The 27,757-nt window shown below is 42.5% G+C and overlaps 1 protein-coding gene across 1 annotated transcript in view; it reads right to left on the minus strand.

Annotated features, from left to right (window-relative positions):
* AFF3 (AF4/FMR2 family member 3) overlaps window positions 1-27,757 on the minus strand; it is a 316,384-nt gene that overhangs the window by 41,036 nt on the left and 247,591 nt on the right. The gene's annotated exons all lie outside the window — the stretch shown is intronic.

Below are 27,757 nucleotides of genomic sequence, written 5' to 3' on the forward strand. Positions count from 1 at the left end.
TTGATATTGACAACTGTGTGATCTAAGGCTCTGATCCTGCAGAAGCATGAAGAGATCAGGCTCATGTTTTTGCACATCAGCAGAGTAGTGCTGTCAGCAGAGCTGCTTGACTTCTTAAAAGTTATGTTTGCGTGCAAGTGTTGGTATTATCAGGCCTGACAGCAAAAGAAAAGTATACTTTCCCCATATAGTTGACCATGCATATTGAAATACCACAGTCATAAAGACTTGAGTGTGGAATGTCCTATTAAGTCATCCAGCTTATTCCCTAGGCAATGCAAGATTGTTCCCTGTAGCAGGATGCATTTTCTAGTGAGTTGTCCAATTGGATTTTAAATGACTTGAATGCAGCTTTTGCTTTTACCTCTGGGAAACTTCTCCGCAGACAAACCCAAATTCCACTGTCAGAGATTTCTCCCTATGTTCAACCTGAAGTTGCCCTTTTAAAATTTATTGTTGTTCCCTATTATTTCATCCTATTACTAATAGTTTCAGTGATGAATTATCCTCCTCCCTTTTTCCTTTCACATATTTGCAGACTGTTTTCCTGCCCTACTTCAGTCATCTTCCAGACAAGGCCATACACATATACTTCTTGTGATCTTTCTTCATAAGTCATTATCTCCAGGGATACAGGATCATTTTTATGGCTCTTTTCTGAACTCATTCCAATTTGTCTATATCTCTCTGATAACAGGATGCCCAAAACAGAGTGCTACATTATAGATGGTTCTCACTAGAGCCCTACAATGAAGGGCTATTACATCCCTGCTCCTTGATGCTGTTGCTTTTGTAAACATATACCAGACCTGTGATGGAATATATCGTCCATTAACACTCCTACATCTCTTTCAACACTTCTTTCTCCAGAGTTCCTCCACTGATAGCTTTTAGTTTACTTGCTTCCAGAGAGATTAGCTTGCTTTGTTTTTTTCTTCCTTCCATGCCAGATCTCATTTTCTTCTTTGTTGTACATCCTTCTAACGCTTCTGGCTCTTTTTGATTTACTTCTCTGCCCTCGGAGATGTCTGCAGCAACTTCTAATTTAGTATCAAATGCAAATTTAATTAAATGGTTATTCACTTCTTTTTCCAGATCATTAATAAGACTGTTAAATAAACTCTGCATGAAACACACCGGTACCCTAATAACCAACCCTTCCCAACTCCGCTCACCAATGTTTATCATTACCCTTGTTTATGCTCCATCAGTCCAATATTGTGGCTAATGCAATGGGAACTTTGGAGATGTATTTTGTGAGAAATAATATCTGATAATTAATTACAGTTCAGCTATGTTGCACCTAATTAATTGTCTTTACCTACTAATGGTGCATTTCATTCCGGAGAACTAGGATCTGATACCTGACATGAGCATACAACAGACATGCTCTGGTGCTAAAGAAGAGGCCAACATATAAGAGATGTGGGTTCAGGTCTGTGATTCCCCTCAGTGCACACTTTCCAGCCTCATCCCTGTCTCCCTTAACACATGCCAACCTTTCCCCACTGGAGCACTGGTAGCATACAGTGCTCCAACCACATCACCTTCAAGAAACGCCTGCATGCATGCAGCTCTAGGAGGCAGGAGGTCTGTCAGCATACACAGACACTAATGTAATAGATATACTTGTGCCTTTAAAAACTTGCCTTCTGCTGGTTTGATGTTATTCATTGTGTCCCTTTGTCTGACCAGGTAGGTGTGGAAAACAAGATTTTCAGGCAGGCATTTGTATAACAGCCTTAAGGTGTCTGAAACAGTAACAGCTAAGAAGCTTGTAAAAATTTTCCTCACTGGAGAAGGAGAATTGACGTTTTGTGCGCTACTTTGAGACAACGTTGTTTTCCACTTGCACAAGTTGCCTGGTAAACTCCAGATCTATACTGCTTACTTAACAGATTATAGTCAATCCCTTACTAATATAACAGTGAGAGCTATATAAAAGCCACTATCATTTTTCTGGTTTAGATTTTTTTTTTTTCTTAAGGGAATATGAAAAGGTAAGTGCCTTTTCTGGCAGTGTAACTTAGGGAATGCTTTTGACAGTGTCCAGCTCTGATGGATTCCCCATCCTCTCCACAACATCATTGTGACTGCTGCCTGAAAAGTATTTCAACATCACAGAACATCTGCACATTTATGTCCTGCCCCCAGTGATTGTGATTTTAATTTTTTAACCATAATTTTTGTTTGGCTTTGACTGAAGTATTCAGAATTGCTATATAGGGGATGAGGGAGAAAAAAACCCCACAGTAATATTTCTTTCCTGTTGTGACATGAAATGTTTTTCTAGGCTGCTGAATAGAAATTGTTACTACAGCCATAGATATAAAATATAACTGTTGGACTCTTCACAAACATCTGGAGATCCATGTTTGCTGCTCTAATGATAGCCAATATACTGAAGAAACTGAACAACATTACAATATTTTCCCACTTATGCTGTTACTGTTGTAGCCCCCTGTCCCCTTTCTACCCTTTCCGTTCTGAAATATGGTGAATTTTTACAAGGCTCCTCATTACATTATAGTAATCAGGATGAAAACATATACACATTTTTTCATGCTTTCTTCAAAAAAGTGACCACTACTTCAAATCTGTGACTTCCATTTTGGATTGTTCTCTCTGAAGTGTGTAAGTAAGATCATTCAGTCAAAATAAAATACCGATTTGCATTTTAGTGATGTGCACATTTTGCTGTTGACTGATTCTCTAGAATTAATTACTACATTGTAGAAATGATACTTTTATTTTAAGCAATTGAACAACAGTTTGGGTTAGAATCACATCCACCCTCTGGCTTAGGAGAGCAAATACACTGAAAAGGTGCTAGAAACCCTGTAAAGCACTTCATAACCAACAAAACACTTGAAGCTTCTGACCACAGTCAGAAACTATAGATGGCTATCCTGACCACATGGAGCTTACTCAATGTTTCTTAGATGTGGAGGCTCAGAAATACCCTGATTTCAGGAGATTAATACTTCTCTGCTCAAACCAATCTGAGATCCAGCTGGAGATGGGGAGTCACCTCACACTTTGTAAGAGCCTGAGGTGTTAGGTGTGGTGGGACTGGTTGTTAGAGCCATCAGACTGCATGGCCGTGACCAGAAAATGAATAGCACCAAGGTGGTTTAACACTTGCACAGGAAGGTGCAGGTGTTTGCTACTCAGTCAGTGAAGATTCCTAAATCAGTTTGCTTCAGCTGCCCTCAGGAGACCTCCTGAGGTTAGTTAGACCAGATCTGGGTCCTGCTTCATGCTTCCTATTAAGCTACTGCTTACAGCCATGCCGCTTGTCATAACAATAAATCATGGCGTTGAGCAGTGGGCACCAGAAATTCCTGGGTAAGTAAGTGTACACTGCATTGCAGGAATTCAGCCTCAATATTTCAAAGGCAGAAAATATGGATGCCTGATCAAGGTAGATGTAAAACAGATGCAGTTCTTTGCCAAGCTGCAAGTGTTTGATAGCAATATTAAACTAATTCAAAATGTAATAACCACAGAAGATTTTGTTATTCCAGTTCTTCATTGCATTGCAAAATGATACCCACTTTACACACGTACAAATGATTATCAGGAATGCAAGGCAAAGGAGAATCAGGTCTATACAAAGAAAACATTTCAGAGCGACTCCCTGAAAATACTTCTCTGGCTGCGACAAAGGCTTTGAACATGCCCATGCTTCATATTTTGGGATCCAGGCAGTCTTTGCAGCAATTGTATCCACAGGCTTCTTAGCGAAAAACCCTTTAACACAACTAGACACTATCTGCTATATTTTTCCTTGTCTGGAGATGGGACAATATTTACCCAGTGTAATTGGTATTGCTGTAATCACCTAAACTATTTTTCTATTACCTCTCACCCTGCAATGAGACCATCCACCAAGCACTGTCCCACTGCTAAGTGACCCAGGTTACCATTATGAAAGAGCAATGCTACCATTAGAATAAAGAGATGACTTGAATAAACCAGTGATGCTGTTAAGAATCATGTCAAGGTTGAGAGGTAAACATGGAGAAGGAGATCTAAATTTGCAGATATTACAACTGTAGGAGAAAATCCTAAAAAAGACTTCATGAATGCTTCAAATATTTGAAATGTCCAGAAGATCTATCACTGTCTTGAGGAACAACGACAACTGTGGGAAAACAATACTCCGAAACAGACAGCCAGTCCCTTGGCTGGCATAAGCTGTCACAGCTCCATTGGCTTCAATTAGGCCACACTGTTTTAAATCAAACCATAAATCTGATATCTGAAATGATATTTCAAACTCAGTGATGAAAACATATTCCATGGTTTAGAGATCTGTTGGCAGAGTCTCTATCTTAATTCTGGATTAAAGTATCTGAAACACCACTTCCTTTTTCCCTTTTGCAGTCAATCTAAAGCCTAGCGAAGATCTTTTATGGAAAACATTTTACCCTTTGTTGTGAGAAGCAAATTCCACGTGGTGCTTCCTCAAAGCAAAAACTGAGAGCACGGTGCCAAGATCTGTGTAATTATCTCTGCTGCCTGGCACCAAAGATGCTGCAAGCCTCCCATGCACACAGTAGGGAATTCCTGTGTTGGTAATTGTGAATGAATCACAGACGCAATGGAAATGCCCACTTCTTGCTGCTGCCCCTGAGTATTTTTCAAATTTTCTTTCAGCGAAAGCATTTGATGAATGCTTGCCATGTGGGGGCTACCCTGGGCTTACCTATCAGGGCATCCCAGTGTAGAAACAGAACACATGGGAATATTTTCTGAGGTAAATAACTGGAATGCCAAGGAATAGCCCAATAAGGATAGCTGACAAAAATGAATCTGGAAGTCAGCCTTTCATTTCAGGCCAAAGTCATACTGAGAAAAGGGAGATGATACCACAAACTCTAAAATTTGCATCTACTTGAGGACGGTCAGATATCCTCAGGGTTAAAATATGAAAGCTGGTTCTGCATTTAACATGTTCTGCATCCAACATGAGTATAAGCAACCTTTGCTCCAGGTTTAGGCCTGCCATGTCATGTCTGAATGAGCAAATCATTCCAAACTTCCATGGCTCTGCCATCCTCTCCTGGTCCCCATCACAGTCATAAATGGGGATGACTGAACTTGCTTACCCTCAAGTTTGTTAAGAGATGTCCTTTATAACTGCTTAAAAAGCACTTGGACATCCTCGCTGCGAACACAGTATGGAAGAGATACAAATTTATGCCTTTGTACCTTTGCTAACTGAGAGCATGAAACCAATTAGCTGTCTGAGTTCTTTACAGTTGCCCGTTGCTGAAACCTATTGTTCACTAACAAAAAAAGCAGCTGGCCCTGCCACGGTCGGCAAAAAAAAATAAAATAAAATGAGGCTGGGCATTTCCTTTCTCCAGGTAAACGATTTCCCAGGAGTCTGTTAATACCTTTCGGAAACAGAGAAATGTTTTCATACCTCATTCCTATAACAGATGAGGTATGAAACGGGAGTCATGATGAGTGAGAGTCCTGGAGGCTGTTTGGCTTGTCACAATATATAAAGCTCCTGTGGAAGCGCCGCATTACCTTAGCCGCACCACCTTTGCAGAGCACAACTAATAAAGCACAGCTGCCAAGGAGAGAGTTCATAGGCCCCACCTATATTTTAACACTGTCCTTGGGAGTTGCTTAAAGAGTTTGTGCTGACAAGACTGCAAGTATCATCTCATAATGCAAACCTAAGGTAAATCAGGTCTTTGCAGAGAGTAAGGTGTGCCCGGTGTGATTGCAATTTAATTGCCTGAATAGCCGCCAAAGAAAAACAAACTGTTAAGAAGAGACATTTAGAAAAACAAGTTATGAAGCTCATGCATGCAGATGGCCCTCAAGAGAATTGAGTCTGGCTGGGGGGTATCTATTTAAGGCCCGGTTGATGCCAGTAGTAGAATCACAGCTCCCACCTTGGATGACTGCTGCAGGAAAGAGAAAAATCACTGAAAAAACCTTGGCTAAAATCACCTCCTAAAATAAAATGCAACATTGCAATTAATAGTGACATCTTTGTATAAATAGCTCTATCAGAAGGAGCGTGTGCCGGCGTATCTGAGATGAAAGGGTCCAATAGACCTGGAGCAGCATTAGCGTGGGGATGAAGTGATTAGTCAGCGGGCTGACAGCTGTGCTAGGAGCCTGCTGCCAGATCCCAGTGTATGCTTTCCACCACTGCCAAGTGTTTGCTTGTCTCTCCAGATAAATGGAGCATCAGCAGTGTTTTATTTGACCTGCTCACAAGAAAAATAAAGCAACTCTGACTTCCTCGTGTGTTTGTCGTTGACCTTGCATCAGCTGAATATGAGTCGAGAAATTCTCTGGTTCAGGAAAATTAACTCTTCAGTAGAAGGGGGCCCTCGCAGTCTTTTTAAGTTGGTAGTATAATTTGACTCTTCGTGTCTTAACATACAGTGACTGAGAGAGTGGGAAGTGCTGCCTACATACCCTGTGGTGTCCTTGGAACATGCCCTTAGACCAATGACCCAGAGAATGATGAACAGCTTTGAGAATAACCTATAAGCAGCCACCCTCCTGTCCCCAGAGTGAAATTGGGAAACCATTTCCATGGAGAACTTTCAGGACAGGAATAAGTTGCAAGCGGTAGAAGTTGTGGAGCAGAATCACTCAAGACTGTGCTTTTCATTTCCCCCTGAGACCAAGGGCAACAGCTTTTATGTGCTTTCTTTCATTTGTACCCCAGAAGTTTCATTTTTTCTCTTTCCTTCATTGGTTTGATAATAATAAAATCACAGAATCGTTAAGGTTGGAAAAGACCTCTAAGATCATTTTGTCCAACTGCCAGCCCATCCCCATCATGCCCACTAACCATGTCCCTCAATGCCATGTCCATACAGTTCCTGAGAGATGGTGACTCCACCACTGCCCTTGGGCAGCCAGTTCAGAATGGCAACAAATACTGTACAGAAGACAAATACTGAAAGTACAGCACTTTACAGTACTTTCTAGAATGTTTAAACTATGTATTTTTTCATTTTTGAAATATGGCCCTCAGATAGGGTTTGCAAGAAGGAAAAAGGACTCTTTTGAGCACTGGCATATATATGGTACTAGTGTCTGAGCCTGTGGTCAGGCAGAGTTTTTCCACATCTGAAAAACCAGAAGTTTTGGATATCTTTCTGGCACTCAATGATTCCTCATAATAACCAAGTGCATTCTTCTGGAAACTCTAACTTTCCATTTTTCTCTCTTTCCCACCTGTCTCCCCTTCCTTTCATGCTTTGACAGAGTTCCTTTCCTGGCAGCATCAGGAGTTACTGTATGCAGTTGCCAGCTGTCTCCAGAGAGCATGAGATCATTGGTCCAGGTGAGATCAGATTACTGAGTTCAGGGCTCAGCTGTTAGAAGGTCTCATTAGAGTGGGCTAATGTAAAAGCCACAAGTCTCAGCAGAAGTTCTTTTGATCATGGAGAAACACCTGAGCATCTGAACCCTATTACCTGAAGAATGATTCTGAAGCAAAGGCCCTTCAAGAGGGAGGGAGAGTCCCACAAGAGTTGCTTGTTCACAAAACGTTAAGGTCATGTACAGCAGTAGGAGAAGATGTTCTTGCACTTCAGCAAAATAAGCAATTGGTGAGTGCTAGGTGAGGTCAGTGAAAATAAGGTCTCATTTTGCTAAGGGTTGAATGGGACTGTTTATAAGTAATCTGGCAGGATGTTACCTGCAGATCTCAACCAAGGTGATTTGCTGACTGTGGAGAAATAAGGTATGTGACTTGCACAATCAGAGCTTCATCTGTTTTGTAAGGCTTCAAAAATTGACTGAATAAGAATGTAGCTGAGTTAAGGTGGAACTGAACCCTCTCGGTTGGATCTTGATAAAGCTTGCCAGGGAGGTATAGGATACTGGGATTTTATGCATTCACTTTTTCTGTCTTTGACTTACAAGAAGACCTAACTGTGATTATTCAGAAATGCCCCACAGAGATTCTGACCTCTTATGATTGGCTAGAGGGAATCTGGGATTCTAAGGGTAAAAATGTCTGGTACGCCCAATGCCATAGTCATTGTGACTTGGAATGGAAGCCCAGAAGGTTTATTTCAGGTTCTTCTGCATTAATACTCTTTTATGGTTCAGTCAGCTTCCTTCTACTTGTCTAAAGATTAGAGGTGATACACAGTGTGTATATCCCCTCGTAACCCAGTACTGCACCATGGCATTAAAGCTGAATTCCTTTCAAATTTAATGATAGGAATACATTCTCCATTTCGGAGGTGGCCCTAGCAGCTTAGAATTTTGTGCAATAGGCTCCAGTGCCTTGGGAGAAATGTAAAATAAACATAATTAAGCACTGGAACAGATCATCAGTAAAAGTATAGACCATCTACAGTGGAAGTATCAGAAACTAAGTTAGGCAAGGACCTGCTTCAGAAGGTTTATGCAGGATTTATCTTGTCAAGTTATGAGAAAAAGGATTAAATGAGCATGAATTTCTGTGGATAAATATCCAGATGAGGTTGTTAAGGAGCATGCATTCTGTGCTTACAGGTCAAATGACAGGGAGAAAGTGTAGAAAGGGGTATAAAATCGGTAGGTGTCAGAATAGTCACAGCCAGGAGCAATACAAAACATTTTGTGGAAAATGTAGAGTGGCGTTAATCCACCATCTTCAAAATATCTCATCAGAAGAATTTTATACCATTCCTCTGGAGATCAGCCCAGTCATTGCTTTCCTTGTCTCATTTATTCCCTAAACCATGAAACATAGATGCACTTCTATCCCAAAAAACAGCAATTCTTGCTTCTGAGTGACAGCTTCATTAAGAGGCCACAGCAGACTGAACTTTGCAGTAGGAGAATCCTTGTCTGCTTTGGCCTGCCTTTGCCTTATTTCAGAATTACTGTTAACATAATGCCAGTCATCACTGCCCAGCAAAGCAGGCAGCCTTTGCTAATTTCCAGAAACAGTTGTGCCTTGCCTCAACACGGCAGCCCTTTGCCTCAGTGTGCGGGGCCCTGTACACAGCTCTGTCTTGCAAGACCTCTTGCTAAGCTCTGAGAGTCCAAATACAGATGAACTTGTGCAGATAAAATTACTAACTACCGTAATGGCCGTCCAAATGGGTGCAATAAATTTCAGTGTGAGACAAACTCTCTCAGGTTTTACTGACTCTTAATGCTGCTGCTGCCAGCTTTAGTGTTACTCTTTGACTCAAGCCATATTCTGTTGTTTCCCAAAGGTCTTTTCGGCCCGTCAGCTCTAATCAATATGCTGCCTTGAGAAGGAGCTTGTTTTAAGTAGGCTTGCTCACCATAAAGAACCATATAAAGAAAATTTGACTTCTACTCCTTGTCAGCATATATCACTTCCTATGCAGAGCAGCATTTAGATGGTCTGTTAGTGGAATCCAAGTGCTCTCTTTTATGTGTTTCAAGAAATGACAAATGCTTGAGAAAAATGCATAGTTGTTCTACAGAAGACATTAGGCAGACTCAGGAATGGCAAGCAGAGCAGCTAATAAAGCTCAGAATTGTAGCAGAGAGGATGTTAAAAGCTAATTACTTCGAGATTATTTGAAGGCTTATAAAAGGTTCTTCTATGCTCGGTTCTGATGTAAGTACAGCCTGTTTTCCAGCAACACGCACAACTGTTTTAATGTGTTTTTAGAAAGCGCTACCCAGGAAATTCTGTTTACCTGCTATTGACATGCTAGCTCAAAATAAAGGATGTTTAAAACCAATTTTCAGCTATTGAATATCTGCCTGTAGCTCAGCCTTAGGTTTTTGAAGGTCTGAGCTGCTGGGGAAAAATTTCTCCCATTCTGATAGGCTCAGATTCTTGGCCCTGTACTCCAGCTAGGTAAGGTCACCCTTTAAAGCTTGATGGGAGTGCACAGAGGTGCTCATGCAGCCCAGGAATGGTCCTCCTATTTAGGGTGTCTGGATCTAACTCACTGAAACACGGCATAACAATGTGCAGGTACTTGATGAAGGTTTTTAAAATAGAGAGCAGCCCCTACTAGTAAACTTTGCTGTACTTTCCTCAGCTATATTGCATAAAGTTGTCCTATGAAACACAATGACAAGGTGTGATAAGCACAAATATACAAAGCTATGTTAAGAGTTATGCAAATTGTCCTTTACAATTCAAAGGAAAATCAAATGTGAATTGCATCCTGTTGTTAGACATCACCCTTGGAAAGTAAATGTAAGGTTTGTTTATGCACACACAGAATGCGAGGGGAGGCAGAAATAAATTACAAAGCAAATATAATTTTATTTGCTTTATTCATCTAGAATGTGGTATTGATGTGTCTGGTCTCAGTGGCTCCCTAGCTGCACCCTCCTCCAGGATGTTATCAATCCTTTATTTCTGTAAAATGCACTACCATCTAGTAGGAAAAGCACCAGAATGGTATGTCATTTTAATAAAAAAAGCCAGTCTTACACCATGCTGTGACCTGATGTAGTTGCTGTCATATCTTCCAATATATTTTTCAATCTGTATTTCGTATGTTTTGCTGTTTTTTTTTTAACTGCCATGCATCTTTTTAGATTTCTTATGATATTACAGTATCTCTGAGGCATGCATAGATGCCTTTGCCTATTCCTCAATGTAGCTTTTGTTCTCCCTGCCTCTCCTGAAGCAGCAGAAAGGAAATGCAAACACAGGGCAATCGAGCAGGGGGAAGCATTGCTCAGCACTGTTCCCTCATGCCACAGCAAGATGCTGCTGACCCTCCTCGCTCTCCCCTAGGCTAACTGGCCCTGCTGCTGCTCCTCTTTTGTCCAGAGAAGCTGTGGTTCCCCGTCTCTGGAGGTGCTCAAGGCCAGGTTGGATGAGGCCTTGGGCAGCCTGCCCATGGTAGGGGTTGGGGCTGGATTATCTTTAAGGTTCCTTCCAAGTTAAGCCATTCTATGATTCTTCTCTCCCCACCTGCCTGAGGTCCTGCATACCCCAGGATATGCTCTGTAAAGTGTGGGCCTCTTCAGCATACATTTAGCAGTGCTATCCAGCAGGAGGCTGGTAAAGGTATAGCTCTTGGCATGTGCTGAGGCTGGAAGTTCAGCATCCAGCTGTGAGGATATACATTCTGCATTTCTTTAGAAGTGTATCGGGTCATCTGCCTCAGCTGGGAAGCAGCGGGTAAGAGCAGGAGATTCTGCACAAGGGCTTTGCAGAGAAGATGAGACAGACAGATAGGTTTCCAGGAGAGTATGGGTTTCCACAGTCTGTGCAGCAAGGAAATCACTCCTTGGGATTTTTTACCATCTCGACATGAATCTAACCCTTGCTAGACAAGCTGCAGCTTGGGGAGAAAGATCAAATGCTGGGTCTTTGCCATTAACTTAGACATTAGGGGAAAGGGCTAGATGACTTCTTTTGATAACTAGCATGAAGACCCCAGCAGGGTTTCAGACAGTTTTATTAATCATAAAAGTCAATAAAAATAGACTGTTCCTCAGGGGCAAAGGAAAAGCAAAACCTCGGAAGAACAAATCAGGGCAGGCATCTTCTATTCCTGAGAGCATTCTGTTTGCATTCTGCACTTGAAACGGAAAGGGAATACTTAAGAGTGAAACTCCCAATTGATATAACCAAATACTTTCTCAGGAAAGTAGACAGCACTTTCTTATGGACTTGTATTGCAACAGGGAAAGATTTTGATAAGCTTTATGTACAGCTTGGAGATACTGAACTATTGGGCAGTTTATCCTGAGACTTGCATGGCACACCCACAGTCAGCAAGTTTCCTCCCATGCCTTTGCACTCATCCTTCCCCTTTTACGTGTTTTTTTTTTTTTTTTTCCTTTCCTCTTGCCTGTCTCTTTTCTCTTTGCCCCCCACTTTTTTCCATTTGATAGAGATTACTTTTAGTTGCCTCTATGCCATTATCCATTCCATAGACTCAGCAGTCTTTAGCTGCCTTTGCAATATGAATGTCAGGCCCATAAGGATGTCTTTACCTATCTTAGGGCTTCTCAAGTGACTTTAGATACCCATGTACCTCATTTCCATTTTAACTTTCCCATCCCACAGTTGTGAATAAATCCCTCCAAACAAGCCCAAGGGTAAGACAAAGCACTCCTGTCTTTCTGGGCCTTGCAGACAACCTGCATCAAACAAGGTATAAACTTTCTCATCAAAGCAGCTTTATAGGGTTGTTGACTGCAAAATGCAATAGCAGTTTAAATGTAAGCATTCATTTCTCTTATTTAAACTGGAAGGGTTTCGGTGGTGAAATAACTGGATTAAGAATGGGGATATGATGCAAGCAAAAATAAGTCTGGAGGAGAACTGCAGGCAGTAAGAGGGAGAGGAAGCCTGCAGAGCCATTTTATCCAGGGGGCTGGTGACTGAAACACGTACAGTAGGGGAATGATGTAGATTATCTGCCCAGCAAGAATCACATAATGGCTTAGGTTAGGGGACCTTAAAAATCCCTACAGCTGGAACCATGAGCAATCCAGACATTGCATGGTGGCAGTTTCACCCACTACTCCTCCATGATTGTCAAAGTAAAATAGACTCTGGGGGTGTTAAGAGATGCTGTGTTTGGGGCATTTTGCAGCAGGTAGGAGGTGTGGCAGCAGCAGGCTGGAAAACTTTTCTCCTTCATATGTTTCTGGGTCTGTTTCTGAATGTGGTCTGAGGCAGCCCATCAGGTCATGCTTTATTCATTTAACTGCTTTATAGCACTCCTTCTATGAAACCTTGCTGTTAGGAGACTGCTTTCAATTTTTTTCTGGAGTCTCTCTCAAGTGTAGTTGTCTGGCATCACTGCCCAGAGCAGCTGCTGACAATGCCAATGTGCTGCGCTGCAAAATCCTTCCTCTCTGAAATCAAGGGTAGAAAAAAAATCATCATGAAATAATGGACTAATGTGGCCATTCTATCTATACTGCTCATAAATTAGATTTTGAACCTGGCAATTGCAGGGTAATTAGGATGAGAGTAGCTCTCCTGCAGGAACATATATTTCCTATTCTGCCTGCCTGCTACATTCCAGTTTAATTTTTTCTTTGTTCACTCAGCACAGAGAACTGCAATTACCAAAGGCGAGAGCCTAGTGGCAATTTTTGAATCAGGAGGACACTTAGCACAGAAAGGAAAAAAAAAAATAAAGAAAAAGAACAGGTATCACTAGTAATTAAAATAATTTTGAATTAGAGAGACTATTCCAATAATTGCTTTTGTATGATAACTGTTGCCTCATAACGTCTCCTTATGAATTACTAGTATGATGAAATTACATTTCTGTGGAGACTGAGCTGAAACAGACAGCTTTCCTAAGCGTAGCCTCCTGAATCACAGGCAACGTGTGGACAGCCATTTCCGAATGGCAGGCAATGCTGTGGTGCTGATCAGTAACAGCCACGTGGGTTTTAAGCCCTTCTTCCCCCTTCGGCCCTCTCAGAGGCACAGGAAACAGAGCAGGAATTCCCATCTCGGGCAGCCAGAAGAGGGTTTCACATTATTAAAATAGATGATTTCCTTCATCCCCGAGCCTCTGAGGAGCATAAATTGTGAACAACATCAAAGCAGTGAGAAGTTTTAGAGCAGACTGTCAAAGAGACTGCTGGGGTTTCCTTGGTAGATTTCCATTTTTAAGGGGTCTCAGCAATTGACTTTCTTTTGTAAAACAATTCCATATGTCTGTGGATTATTTAAGGTTGTTTTGATTTCGTTGTTGTTGTGGGTTTTAAAGACACAATATCACAATTATTTAACACAGGGAAATAAAGTTAGACAGACAGCGCCTGCAGTTACAAATTACTGGGATGATCTCATGGACTAAGACTTCGCGCACTTCTTCTCTGCTCTCTGGGGTTAGGCAGCATGATTCTAGATGAAATGAAAAGCAGCATGGCTATCTGGAAATAAGTACTGGTCCGATGCTGTGCAAATACAGCCCCTGGCTGTTCACAAATCACACTGATTTTAGGGGATGAAACACACCAGCATGTGTGACACGAGTAAGGGCTGTGACATTGGCCCAGATTTGAAGTGGACCCCAGGCAACTTTGTTTAATGATTATTGGAATTCATCTGCTAAAAAGCACAATGGCCAGCTGTAGTCTTAGAACAGAAGTCATCAGGGCAAGCTGCAAATGGATTCCCATTAGCTTCCTAACTGAAGGCAAAGGAAAGACTGTTATTAGGCACAGCATGGAGAGAGTTATTAGTGGGCCCCACGGAGGTGGCTCTGGCTGAGCCTGGGTTTTCAATGCTTTCCCTGCACAGGAACATTGACGTTAGTCACTGAGTCACAGACCACACAGGAGAGAAGTAGTCTCAGCCCAACCAGTCATTTCCATTTGCAAGATCATGGGTACATTCAGCAGTGACCTACGAACTAGATACCAGGTTGTACTGACCATATGTGGGAAACCAGCCTCCAGCTATATAAGTGGGAAAAAGGAAGGGGCTATGAGATGCATTGCCATTTATCTGGCTTTTATTCTCGTTTAAGACTGGGGGGAAGCTGTGCCTCTCAGCTGCATCCTACTTGTCTCCCCATGGAGCCCCTGCCAGAGGGAGACTGTCCAACCAACCAAGCCTAATGCCTGCAGTGTGCAACCAAGCAGGAGAAGCCAGTGGGTGCTCTGTCATTATGCTTGCCCAAACTTCTGGGTTATGTTGGCAGCCAGCAAACACTCAAAATAAAGATTCTTCAGAAGAAGGCACAAGTCTGAATGCTTTCTTTTCCTTTAAGAGAAGGATCTTATTTCATATGTGCATGAGTACATAGGTGGCCAAGAAAAGAAAAAAGAAAAAAGGTCTCTATTAATTGTTTCCTTGCCTAGCAGCAAATGCCAGACTCTTAAATCTGTCATTTATTGCTAGTGAATTATTCCAAAAGTTATTCATAGTTCTTACCTAGTAATCCTTCAAAAAGCATTTTTCATAAATGTTGAATCTAATTTAAAAGCTGCAACTGTGCATCATTTTCAGAATGATCTCTGATTTGAGTTTGATGATCAGGAGAGGATAAGAGCAGAAGACTTAACATTCACAATAATCAGGTGATGTAAGAAGGAAATGCTAAACTGTCTATCACTAATGAGTTCATTCTGATGAGTGTACTTCCCTCAGCTGAACCATACTAGCACTAGTCCTCCATGCACCACTGGCAAGGAGCAATGAGTGCAGTCCTTGATTGCCTCAGTCAGTGCCTTCCACCAACTGGAACCTGGAACCTGGTCAAAATGTGAGCCAGCTTCTCTTCAGTTTTTCCTCATACAAGACTAACTGGAAGTAGTTCCATCTCATGGCAAGCTTACAATTTAAAGCTCATTACCCTCTGCATTAAATGTGATGGGGTATTGTGGTTTATTTTATTTTTGTTTTGATAACTTAAAGCTCTGATTCATTGGATCAGGTCTTGATTGTGGCCTTGATTTGATGACTATGTTGCCCATCGTTAATTAGTTAACTGTGGTTCTACTAATGTAGCGATGTGTTTTACATTTGTTTGCTTAGTTTAAGTGTACAGAGCTGGCTTGTTTGGTTCAGCTGTAACATGAGTCATGTCAACCAAAGATGTACGTAACTCGAATCAGATACTTCCCAGCCATGCAGCTCTGCAACCAAATAAATAACTCTGCCTCCCCCAAGATGGTAGCAAGATTAAAACAAAGTTATTAAAATGCTGTCTTAGTTAGCAATTAAACTAGGAACCCCTCAAGGTTGCAATAAGACCCTTAACAAGCTCTTTACCAGATGCAAGACAAACCTAAAGCAACTGCTTTCTAAGCAAGCAAACCCGTCTCACATTTTGGCTTCAGAAACATATGTTGTTAATTTTAGAATTGCAGTTGCTATTTGAGTTGGGTGTCACTTCCAAAAAAAAAAAAAAAAAAAAAAAAAAGTGTGACTTTTGGGGGATAATTATTTTTCAGCACAGGTGTGGAGAGTACATTTAAGCACCTTAAGTGTTCACACAGGCTAAGCTTTGACTCAATCAAACTGCAGCTTACCACAACCTGAAAACTGACATAAAATCTCTTCTCTCAGGCACAGTATGGCCTTAATAAAATCCACTGTGGAATTTCTTAGTTTAACAGAGGCTCATCTTTTCTCCTTCCAGATTTTACTTTCCCCCATGATCTCCCTTGTTACACCATCCAGACCAACCACATTTCACCCCTGCTTCATCTTTGTAGCTGTTGGATTTACTAAAGAAGTGACTGGTGGGTTCAGGCAATTACGGGTTCTGCAGTTCCCAGTCCTCTCCAGCTAACCTCCCATTTCAACAGCTGAACACTGCCGCAGGATATCCCTGTGCAGCTCAACTCCGAAGAAACTAAGAGTGCTTTGTCTACTACATGTAGATGTACTGTAGTACATCTTCTCCACGCAGGGCAGTGACAATTCATTTTCTGGATGTCCCTTCATTTAATCAGAAACGATATTCACAAAGATTGATGCAATGTGATGTGGTAAATGACCAGCATACGAATAATTCAAAACAGATCCCCAATTTACTACTGCTCCACGGTGGTACCAGACTTCTGGCCATAAAAACAACCCTAATAATTTGAGTAGGGCATGTTTGTTCTAATCGTCTGCTCTGACCAACCTGGGAGACCTTATGCAGGTAGAGGAGGACAGCAATGTACGGTGGCCAGTGGGAGAAAGTTGTCACAGCTCTTGTAATGCTAATAAATGGTTAATACTGCATTTTGTCCAAATGTAAGAAAACGATGAAATGCATTTCACCGAAAATTATGTGGTGTTGGCGCAGTTTAGCTTCCTACACTGAATGCCAAGGCTCTCGCCGGCTTTAACACTGCTCTTTGTCTGCATGGGTAAAGAATATGCATGGGAATTGAGCAAGGCTCCGGCAGCCAGGCAGATATCCTTGAGACACAGCTGAGACATTCCTGGATAATCAGGTAGCAACCTCACACTTTTCACCAGCATTAAATCACTTGTAATTGTTTAGGAAAATACATACATTTTTTCCACAATGCTTAGAAAATACTGACAGTCTGAGATTCAAATTCAGTGGCAGCTGACGAGCAGGCAACATGCTAACACAGAAAATGGTATAAAAAGACAAGTTGAACCTGAGTTCGCAGTATGTCTCTGTATCAGTTACAGAGGGATAATCTCAGAGGAGTGTTTGGGTTTTGCTGTTTTCTCAAACTGTTCTCTGGGCTTGCACAGCAGACTCTGCAGTTTTTCTCCCCTTCAGTTCAAACAGAGAGAGGTGCTGTGCTGCAAACCCCTCCAAGAGGAGAAGAAAGGTAATCCAACAGCTGGAAGAGCCCCAAATGAGGTTCTTGTGAGGGCTCCACCTTTCAACCTCCTTATTTCAAAACTGTGGGCTATGGCCTTTGTGTCAGAAGCCTGACAGTCTTCTTTTCTATGCTCTGCCCCTCCTCCAGCAGTTCCTGGGGGGTGTTCACATGATGCACCAAGAAGTTTCGAACTAGAAAAATGAGCGTGCTGCTCGTCATTAGTTTCAGCACACTGGGAATCTGCCAGGCTTATACAAAACTGCTCATTTTCTGAGTCTTGGCTTTTTTCTTTTTTCCTTTTTTATCGAGCAGAAGACAAGCTCTGTCTTATTAGGTGAAAACAATGGAGTGAGAAGTTGGAAATTGCCAGGAAGCCTGGGAAAGACTGACACTCAGCCGAGATTTCATCCCATGTTTTCCTGTTGACCTCACAGGCTCTCAACACAAGAGCACTGAGTACATTAAAGAAAGGCCACAGTCTCATTTGGTCCTGTGAACATTGGCAATATGTTATGAGGACAATATACAAGCTTGAAAGGGAAAAAAACGGAGCAATGTCCTCATGCCCTGGAGGTTTTGTCTGGTGCAATGCTGTTTAACCAGAGCTATGTGAGGTTTTAAATGGCCATAGGAGATTTATAGTAGGTCATGACCAGATCTCTTTTCAGGGCAAAGTTTGAAAAGTCCATTTGTCTGAAAATTAAAAAAAAAGAGAGCCTGGTAATTCTCCAAGGTTTTTCCTCTTCCTCCAGGCAACTATTTTAGCCTGGCCAGAGTTCCTAAGCCCTCCCCAAGAGCCCTTTTAATGTGGGAAATATTGTCCTAGTGTCTGCTATCAAAGGAATAATGTTGTTGATACAAATATTTATAAACTCTCTCTAGCTCCACACGGTCAGCATCAAGATATTAAGTTTCAGAAGAAGGGACAAGATGACCTTAAAAGAAGCAGCTTTAGGAGATCAGTATTTGTGGGCATTATTAGCAGGGATGAGTGATGGATGTTGTAGGGAACTGTAGGGAGAAGACCCAAGAGGCAGGCAGAAACCTGACATGGATTTTGGGGGCAGGTGGCCACGGGGTGACTGTGTTGGTGGCAGTGCTGTTCCCTCACTGCCACCTGGCCAGTCTGTGTCCCACCACATGCTGGCAAGAGGCTTACACTGGTGTCTGTGATGCCACAAAACCAGACAACTTGTCCTGACCTTCGCTGCGGCCTTTTTTTCCCATGGGTTGGAAGGCACGCCAACCCCTCCAGCAATGGGGGCTGTGTCAGCCTTTTGGCAGTAGGTGGTGACCTGGGAAAGGGTCCAGGTGTCCTGGTGGGGTTTGAGTAGTTTTGAGGAGCAGGGAAAGGGCAGATTTGGTGGGAAAGGTGCCACGAGTGATGGCCAGAGAGCCAGCAAGGGAGGCTCAGGAAACCGGCAGAGGGGATTTGGAAGGCCCAGTTGGTGACATCCTGAAAAGAAGGGGGGCAAGAGGGGTTGATGAGGTGATGACTGTGATAGAGGGTCTGTGTCTGTTTTATCTCATTCCACTCTAAACAGGTTGTGGAAAGGAAGATAAAGGAAGATGTGACCTCCCACAGGGCTGCTGGGAGCCAGGCACTGCCATGAGCACCATCAGCAGTCACCACCTACCTGGATATGAACCAGCACAGACCTCCCCAGGCACCTACAGCAAGAGCTAAAGCCAGCGCCAGTGCAGATACTCACAAAAGCAAATTAAAGTGTCTTAAAGGATCATTATGAAGCAAGAGATTTACTTGGCAGGTCTCTGTGACTTCTGGGGTGATTTTTATCTGTTGTGTAAATCAGAATCATGGGTTTCTTTAACCCTGTTCCCCTGGTACGGTTTTTTTGTTTTTTGTTTTTTGTTTTTTAATTTTTTGACTGTTTGTTCATTTAGAGCAGTTATGCTTGATTGTGCCAGTAAATAATAAGTGAGTGCTATTTGTGAATCATTTGGGTGCTGGATTTGCACAGAGAAAGACCTCTCTTCTGTGCAAATGTGTGTGAGGAGGAGACATGCAAGCATGAAGAGTTAAGGGTGAAAAAGACCTTTAAAATCTTTATAGCAGAAGGTACACTGGTATGAAAAGTAAATTTCATTAGGCATAAAATACCTACCCTTAAAATAAATAATTTTCCATTTTTGCTAAAATGCCAGAAGATTGCAGGCTATGTTAGAGAATAGAATGTGTCTCATTTAATCATACCCCTTGGAAAAAATATCTAATTTAATTTAAGTAATTTCTATTTATTTCTGCCTTTTAAAATTATATCATTTTCAGGTTATAAAATGTAATATCTGAACATGGACTCTTTACACCTAGTTTCAAGCCAGACCTAATTTTTCATCTAAGTTAAAAACACAGGAGAGCACAAAGTCATCATACTATCTGACTCTTCTCTGACTGCAGAAAGGGCAGCCTACTATAAATAGTGTCCTTGAGAGAAGGAAGGTCTTCCATTTTGAGGAGGATTTTGAAACTTCACGCTGCTCCAGGATGGAACCAAGCCCTCCAGTTCTGAATTTTCCCATGAAACAGAGCCCCAGAGAAAGCAGTAGTCATGAAAAATAAAGCAGAAAGTGCTCTGATCATTTACGAAGAAAATGTCGCCGAGCAGACCACCTGGAAATGCTGACTGAGAGAGAAACCTTGCAAATTTGGAGCCATTTCAGCTTTCTGGGTTTTGGTTTCTATCAAAAGAGCTCCAGTGGCTGAGGAGCCCACATGCCTTCCCTGCAATCCTGCTGGTTTGGCTGCCTGATGGACAGTCAGGATGAGTTGAACTGCAGTTGTAACCAGATCCTGAAGCCTGCACATATGTGAGGTCTGTGATAGAACCCACTTGGGCACTTTTGGAAGTGCCCATACACAACTACGTGCTTTTTAAAAGCTGGTGTCAGGTCCTCAGCGAGTGAAAACTGAGATAACGGTCCTGAAATCAGTGGAGCTATTTTGATTTGTACCAGTGAAAATCTGGTCACTGAAGCCTAAAACAGAGTTCAAAGTGTGGAGTTTTGTGTAACGTAAGAATCGTGGCTAGTGTGCTCCTAACTAAGTCATTGATGAGCCACAAAGACAATTATTATGGGACTCAAAATGTTAAAAACAGTTATGTGATTTAAGCTTTCATTTCATGCAGAACAATCTCTCAATCATACCAAACCAGGAACTTGTCATTTTTCTCTTTACTTTTCTCATCGACCATGAAAAAAAAATGCTCCCTGCTGCCTCAAACTACTTGAGTAAACCCAAGTCTGCATCCAAACCCAATTTGTCAATGTTGGCTGAAAAGCATATAAACATACCTCCTCCTCCTCTGATGACTGCATGAAAGACTTTTCACATGCACAGAAGAAGTATTCCTCTATAACCAGCTCAAGCTGGTTCTACAGCTTCTTGCGACATTCCTTACCCACCAAAAGATCCTAACAATTTGAATTTGGCTGTGTCAGAAATGTGGGGTCAAGTCCCTCCTTTGGAAGCTCTGCTGGGCATAGAGCTTGAAAGTGGCTGTGCACAGAAAGAAAAATGTTTTTAGAAGGAATGAATTCCTTGGATGGGAAGAGACTTTTGCATGATATTGGGATTAAGAGCTATGGGTGTCTGTAAGTGGCAGACATTGCAAGGGGAATCTGGTGGTCCTCGAGACATATATGTTATTTTTTTTTTTTGACGAAAGTCCTGGGTGTCCATGAGATCACTCAGTTTGTACTTATTCTGATAAGGTAGACACACCCTATGAGACTTGTGCTCCAGACCACTCACCAGCATGCTTGCCTTTATGGGTATGCTCCGGGGTCCTTCTTGTAGTGAGGAGTCCAAAACTGAAAACAGTACTTACCAAGGCTGAGTACAGAGGGATGACCACTTCTCTGCTCCTGCTGGCTGCCCTATTTTTGATACAAGCCAGGATGCCATTGGCCTTCTTGGCCACCTGGGCACATTGCTGGTTTATGTTTAGCCTAGCATCGATCAACACCCTCAGGTCCATTTCTTCACACAATCTACCAGCCACTCTGCCTCAAGCCTGTAGCATTGCCTGGGGTTGTTGTGGCCAAAATACAGGACTTGGTCCTGTTGAACTTCATCCCATTGACCTTAGCCCTGCGATATAGCCTATCCAAATCATTTTGTAGAGCCTTCCTAACCTGAGGCAGATCAACACTTCTTCCCAGCTTGGTGTCATCTGCAAACTTAGTGAGAGTGCACTCAATGCACTCAATGCCCTCATCCAGGTCATCAATAAAGAACAGGACAGACCCAAATACCAAACTCTGGGGAAGACCATTCATGACAGGTGACCAGCTGGATTTAACTCCATTCACCACCACTCTCTGGGCCTGGATATCCAACCAGTTCTTTACCCAGCAAAGAGTGTACCTGTCTAACCTATGGGCTGCCAGCTTCTCCAGAATACTGTGGGAGACAGTGTTGATGGCTTTGCTGAAGTCTAAGTAGACTATATCACAGCCTTTCCCTCGTCCACCAGGCAGATCACTTGATCACGGAAGGAGATCAGGTAGGTCTAGCAGGACCTGCCTGCTGACTGGGCCTGATCCCCAGCCATCAAGGCAGCATCAAGGCAATCCCAAATCTTCAGCTGTGATTTCTAAACTGCCTTCGCAAGACATAGGAAAAAACAACCAGAGTGAGCATGTCATCTACAGAGCTAGTGGGGCTGATGCCAGAAAGCCCTGTTGGGCCAGGCTGATCGCTGAGCAATTAGGGCTTGAAGGGGCCATCTCATTCTGTCTGCTGCAGGAATAGTTGGCTCACTGGCAGGAAACTCAATGTTCTCATTGCTGCAGTCGCTCTGGAGAATTTCTGAGTTCTGGATAGAACATGATCCACAGACACAAAAAGGTAAAAGCCCCAAGCTAACACCATGTAACTGGGCCAGGCTGAGGTGCTGCTGCTCGCTATGAATTTTCAGCATTTCTTAAAATAAGGTGGTAATGGAAGTGTGGTGATCTGTGGGAACAGCATGATCCCCGGTTTCCTGCTATTAGTGCTATGTAAACTTGAGCTCTTTTTCTTCAGACTGCCAGGAAATAGATACAAAAGTATTTATAAGATTTCACTTTTGCAGCACTAAAAATAGAGCAATGCATCATTCATAGTACAGGTCTCTCTATTCTCTTATCCCACTGCTGAAGAAAGAAAGGCATAATGTTATCAACTAACCGCCCTCCTTAAGTCTTCCAATAAAGCAAGTCTGAGCTACTGGTGTTACTATCAAGGTTAAAATCCCCCTTGTTTTACAACATGTTCCTCGCCTACAGGCACTGTCATCGCCCAAAGGGAGCATAATGTTCAAGTCTCATTGAAATATCAGTAAGTAATATCAATAACAAAGAAAACACAGAATACATTAACAAATTCACTGCCCATAGCTATGTACCCATGATATATGGGAATGGTGTTCAGAGCATCGGTTCAACAATAATTTAAGACAGTGCTCCTTTGACCCATGCTGATGAAGATGGACAGATGGGTTACAGAAGATTATGCCTCCAAGGGTCATAAAAATGTACAAGGTTCCCAACTGCAGACTGATTTTTCAAAGACAATTACCTGCATGATTTAACCAGCCGACCATTTATGCCTTCCAGGTTTCATATCATTACTGTTTGTTTCCTCTTGGATTTTTGCTATTTCTCCTTTACTCACCTTTTTTTTTTTTTTTTTTTTTTCCCTTGGATGCACACATTAAAGGAAAAAACAAAAACAAAACAAAACAAAACAAAAAAAAAAAACCAGCAAAAAAAAACAAAAACAAAAACACTCTCACACTTCTTGCCCTATGTGATTTATTCCCAAGAAATTAAATTACATTTTTATAAGCCTGTGTTACCGCAAATGATAGCTGAAGATTTGCTGAAAAAATTAATTCCTGATCCATTGCTGTGAAGAGTCCTTGCTAGCACTGCACTGACTCTGTCTTTCAAAACCAGATGGAAGCAGTCCAACGGTATGATTAACTTCTTAGTCCCTGCAATTTCCTATTGCTCTGCTTGCCCTAGATTTCAGGATTGACCTCCTGCTTCACTGCAAAATGCACAGTTGCTCAGCTTGATAAATCACATGAATACTTTTTTGATCACAGTTATCTACTATTTACTACATACCCAGTGAGGTTAATCATATGCTGAGGCACTTCATATGCTGCACACATATACACTCCTCTTCCCAATAGCACTTTGCATATTTTTCATGCTGCCAGCCAGCAGTGGGACCTGTTTTCCCCTTTCCAATATGCAAAAGGCCCCAGACATGCACCTTGTCTCTTTTTTACTTCGTGTTAATTCTGTAATTATTCACACGTGGATTCTAGTAAGCCAAGGAAAATACATGAGAAACTACTGGTCAGAACTTTCTTTTAGCAGACAGATATTTTCCAAAATGCTGATGTTTCTCCCTCAGATATCTTTGAGAGCTATTGGGAGTGCATGGGGCTGCTCACAGGGAACCAGGAAATGCTGATTGTCATGGCAACAAACTGCTGCCACTTCCTTGAAGAAAAAAACCACATCTCAACTTTTCTTTTTCTTTCTCTAAATGCCAAAAGAATCACAGTATTTAATATAGGGCTCAATGTTGCTAAAATTCCCTGGGACAGCTCTGCTGTACCTTCTCACACAGCTTTGCAATGCATCCAAATTGCACCTCCATAGCCATTGTAGAACAAATCCAAAGAAACATCAGCAATAATCGACATATGAGAAAGCGTCCAATAGCAAACATGATGAGTACTACAGGGGGATAGAATCCAGTTCTACAGGTATTCTTTTTCATTCCAAGCCTTCCACAGGCTCTTTTTTGAAAGCCCCTTCTCACCAATTCACAGCAGCCTCCAGTAGTGAAAAGAACATCTTATATGCAATACATAGCACTACTCTTACTCATTCAAGCTCTATAGCTAGGAGGGCTGAGAAACTCCAGATCTTTTTTGCCACAAGCTGCTGCAGCCATCACCCTTTGCTATGCTGTACTGAATGGGAGGGCTACACCTGTGGGACACCAGCATTTTCAATCAGACGAGCTTTCACGTAAGGGATTAGTGGTTAATCCATATCCCTTGTCAGAGGCACTCTCTTTTTTCCTTGCAAAGATAATCCTGAAGGTATAAGCAGCGTACTAGCTGTGCTGGAGCTATGTATTTGTTCCTATGGCAAAGAGCATTGAGTGTACACGCTCCCCTCCAGACAGTCTTTGCTTCCTGTAGAGTCCATTTTCTCAGTTTCTTCATTCTCTGCTGGGACCCAGAGCAGCTGTCCTGAACCAGAACTTCCCTGTGGCTGTCACTGATCAGACAGCACTGTCACATCAAAGCTTGCAGGCCATCCAGCAAGCTGAGTCACTTTCTGATAAGCTAACCACATAGCCCCTTGTGTGGAAGGCTAGCTCAGCAAGAAAAGCGATGCTATCACAGAATCAGAGAATCAGAGTGGCTTGAATTGGAAGGGATCATCAAGTTCTAATCCCCTGCCCCTGCCAACCTCTAGATCAAGGACTAGATCAGATTGCCCAGGGTCTCATCCCACCTGGCCTTGATCACCTCCAGGGATGGGGCATCCATACCTCTCCAAGAAACCTACTTCAGCACTGCACCACACTCTGTGAAAAACTTCTCCTAGTCATCTACCCTAAATCTTTCCTCCTTTAGTTTAAAACCATTCTCCCTTGTCCTATTACTATCTGCTCTTGTAAAAAGTTTATTTCCCTCCTACTTATAATCTCTCTTTAAATACTAGAGGGCCATAATGAGGTCTCCTCGCAGCCTTATCTTCTCTTAACAAGACCAGCTCCTTCAACCTGTCTTCATAGGAGTGGTGCTCCAGTCCTTGAATCATATTTGAGGCCCTCCTCTAGATCCCCTCCAAACAATCCATTTCTCTCCAGTGTTGAGGACCCCAGTCTTCGGTGCAGTCCTCGAGATGGGGCCTCATGAGGGCAGAGTAGAAAAGGACAATAACCTCCCTCACTCTGCTGGCAACCCCTCTTCTGATGCATCCCAAGATACAGTTGGCTTTCTGGGCTGCAAGTGCACACTGCTGGCTCATGCTCAGTTTTTCATCTACCAGGATGCCTAAGTCCTTCTCTGCAGGGCTACTCTCAAGGAATTCTCCCAGTCTGTATACATGTCTGGAATAACCCCAATCCAAGTGCAAAACCTTGAATTTTGTTTTGCTGAACCTCATTAGGTTCACAGGAGCCCTCCTTTCAAGTTTATCAAGGTCCCTCCCATGGCATCCCTTCCTTCTGCTGTATCAACTGCACCGCTCAGCTTGGTGTCATCAGCAAACTGTGGAGGATGCACTTGATCCCATCATCTGTATCACTGATAAAGGTGCTAAAGAGTACCAGTCCCAAGACAGACCCCTGGGGGACACTGCTCGTTACCAGCCTTCATCTGGACATAAAGCCATTGACCACAACACCTGAAAGTCAGTTCAGCATCACTTCTGCTCCCAGATCATCTCTCTGCCTGCAGATGTGTGGCTCCACTGCTTCTCATGACCGGCTGCTCATTTCCCCACACCCATCCTTGAACTCATAGGTCAGGCCAGTGGTTGGACTTGGTGTTAGGGGAGGTTAGGTTGGATATTAGGAGAAATGGCTTCTCAGAAAGAGTGGAGAGGCACTGGCACAGGCTGCCCATGGATGTGGTGGAGTCACCATCCCTGGACAAGTTAAGGAAAGGGCAGACGTAGTACTTAGGGACATGGTTTAGTGGGCAGTACTGGTGGTAGATGGATGGTTTGACTAAATGATCTTAGGGATCTTTTCTAACCTTTATGATTCTATGAGCTTGGAGGTTTTTTTCAACCCAGATGATTCTATGAGGACCTTGAGTACAGCTGGTCATAATAGTAATCCATAACAGTAAACCAGCACATACTGTGCATCATGCATCCTAACTGTGACCAAATATGGATAGAGAAGGCATGGCTACCTGGAAATGTGAAGTATTATTCCTTCCACCAAACACAAAAGCAGACCAAAGATCAGTGGAGCTCACCAAACTCCCTGAATGGAGCTTGTTTGCTCTGCAGAACTGATGTTAGTGTTGAGATGCCTTGTCTATCAGCAGCCCAAGGTGGTAAGTCAAAAAGATTTCAGGCGTGGATGAAACAAATATATTAACCAGGTGCTGAGTATAAGCCAGTGAGCTTACAGTGGGCTCCTTGCAGGCTTTATCAGCGGGACAGGGAGCTGGCTACCAAGGCCACACGGCTCAGTGCCCTCTTTGCCAGACCAGCTCTGTCTAGCAGAGCTAGTGGGGTCTGTCTGATCCTCCACAATAAGGAAACAAAGAGGATAATAGGTTGGGACTGTGAATTAGGCATCTCTCGTAAGTACCACCCAAGCACTGCAGGGAATGAGACAGCTTTTCCCTATTAAAGCCAGAGAGGAAATTCAGCGGTGGCATGAGGCTTTCCTCTAAGCATTCAAAACCCTCAGGCAGACCCACTTGGCCCGAACTGCAGCACGGAGAAATAAAAGCAGCTAGGGGAATAGGAGTGCCCTAGGACCACTGTAAATCTTTACTTCATGGAAAATTTTATCTTGAGTATGAATATGAGCTGCAAGTAAATTTAATGTGTGGATTAAGTGCGGTCTCCCTCATGGTGGGCTTTTCAGCCGAAAAAGAACAAAAGAACAATAATGAGTGTTGTGCTTGAGTATGATTACAAACATCTGTAATTTACAGCTGGACATTCCCCACTGCAAATGTGTCCAGTGAGCAAGTGCTTCTGGGTTAGTGGAACAGACTGCACGAAATTAGCTTTTAACTTCAGTCCTGAGGTCAGAGTTCCGGGACCATGGGAGTCAATAATAAAATCTATTTAGCTCAGTGGGATTAAGCAGGTTTAAGACCTGGCTTAACCACACCGCTCACTGTTAAATAATAACAGATCACAACAAATACTTCAGGTACAGACATTTTTCTTAATTTAAAAGCTACTTGGGCAATGGATATGAGAGTCAAACAGCTGAAGACTGGCACTGTATCATTAAAGTATATGAGTTAAATTTTTGTTCTTCTCTGCTCCAGAAAAGGAGCAATTTCTGTAGTTAGAACACTATACCAAAGAGCATAATAAAATTAAAACCAAGCTGTGCTGTATAAACACTGAGGGTTTTTCACGAGAGAATGCAAAGCTAATGGGGCCTGTGCATCTTTCCTGACAAAACAGTCAGTGCATGTGCAGAGCAACCTGTCTTCTGGAGGCAGAAAAGCTGTTTCAGTCAGGCTTCTGGGTCACTAATCTTTGTGTTTGCACATAAATCTGCTGGGGGTTACTGTGGCAGGCTGAAAACAAGACTGAGTGCAACACACTGAAGAAATCAATGGCCACAGGTTTAAAAACTCTTTTTTTTTTTTTCTTTTTTTTTTTCTTTTTTTTGTGCCTCTTTCAGTTTAGCTAGCTGTTACCTTTTTAACAGAAGTCAAAAGCAAAAGCTGAAGTAAGAGCAACAGAGAATAGTGTTTATGAAAAGAATGATGGCTGAAATTGCGGAGAG

This window comes from Centrocercus urophasianus, unplaced genomic scaffold (assembly GCF_019232065.1).
Source record: "Centrocercus urophasianus isolate 14NV4802_14NV808 unplaced genomic scaffold, USGS_Curo_1.0 seq_12, whole genome shotgun sequence".
Classification (NCBI taxonomy): Eukaryota; Metazoa; Chordata; class Aves; order Galliformes; family Phasianidae; genus Centrocercus; species Centrocercus urophasianus.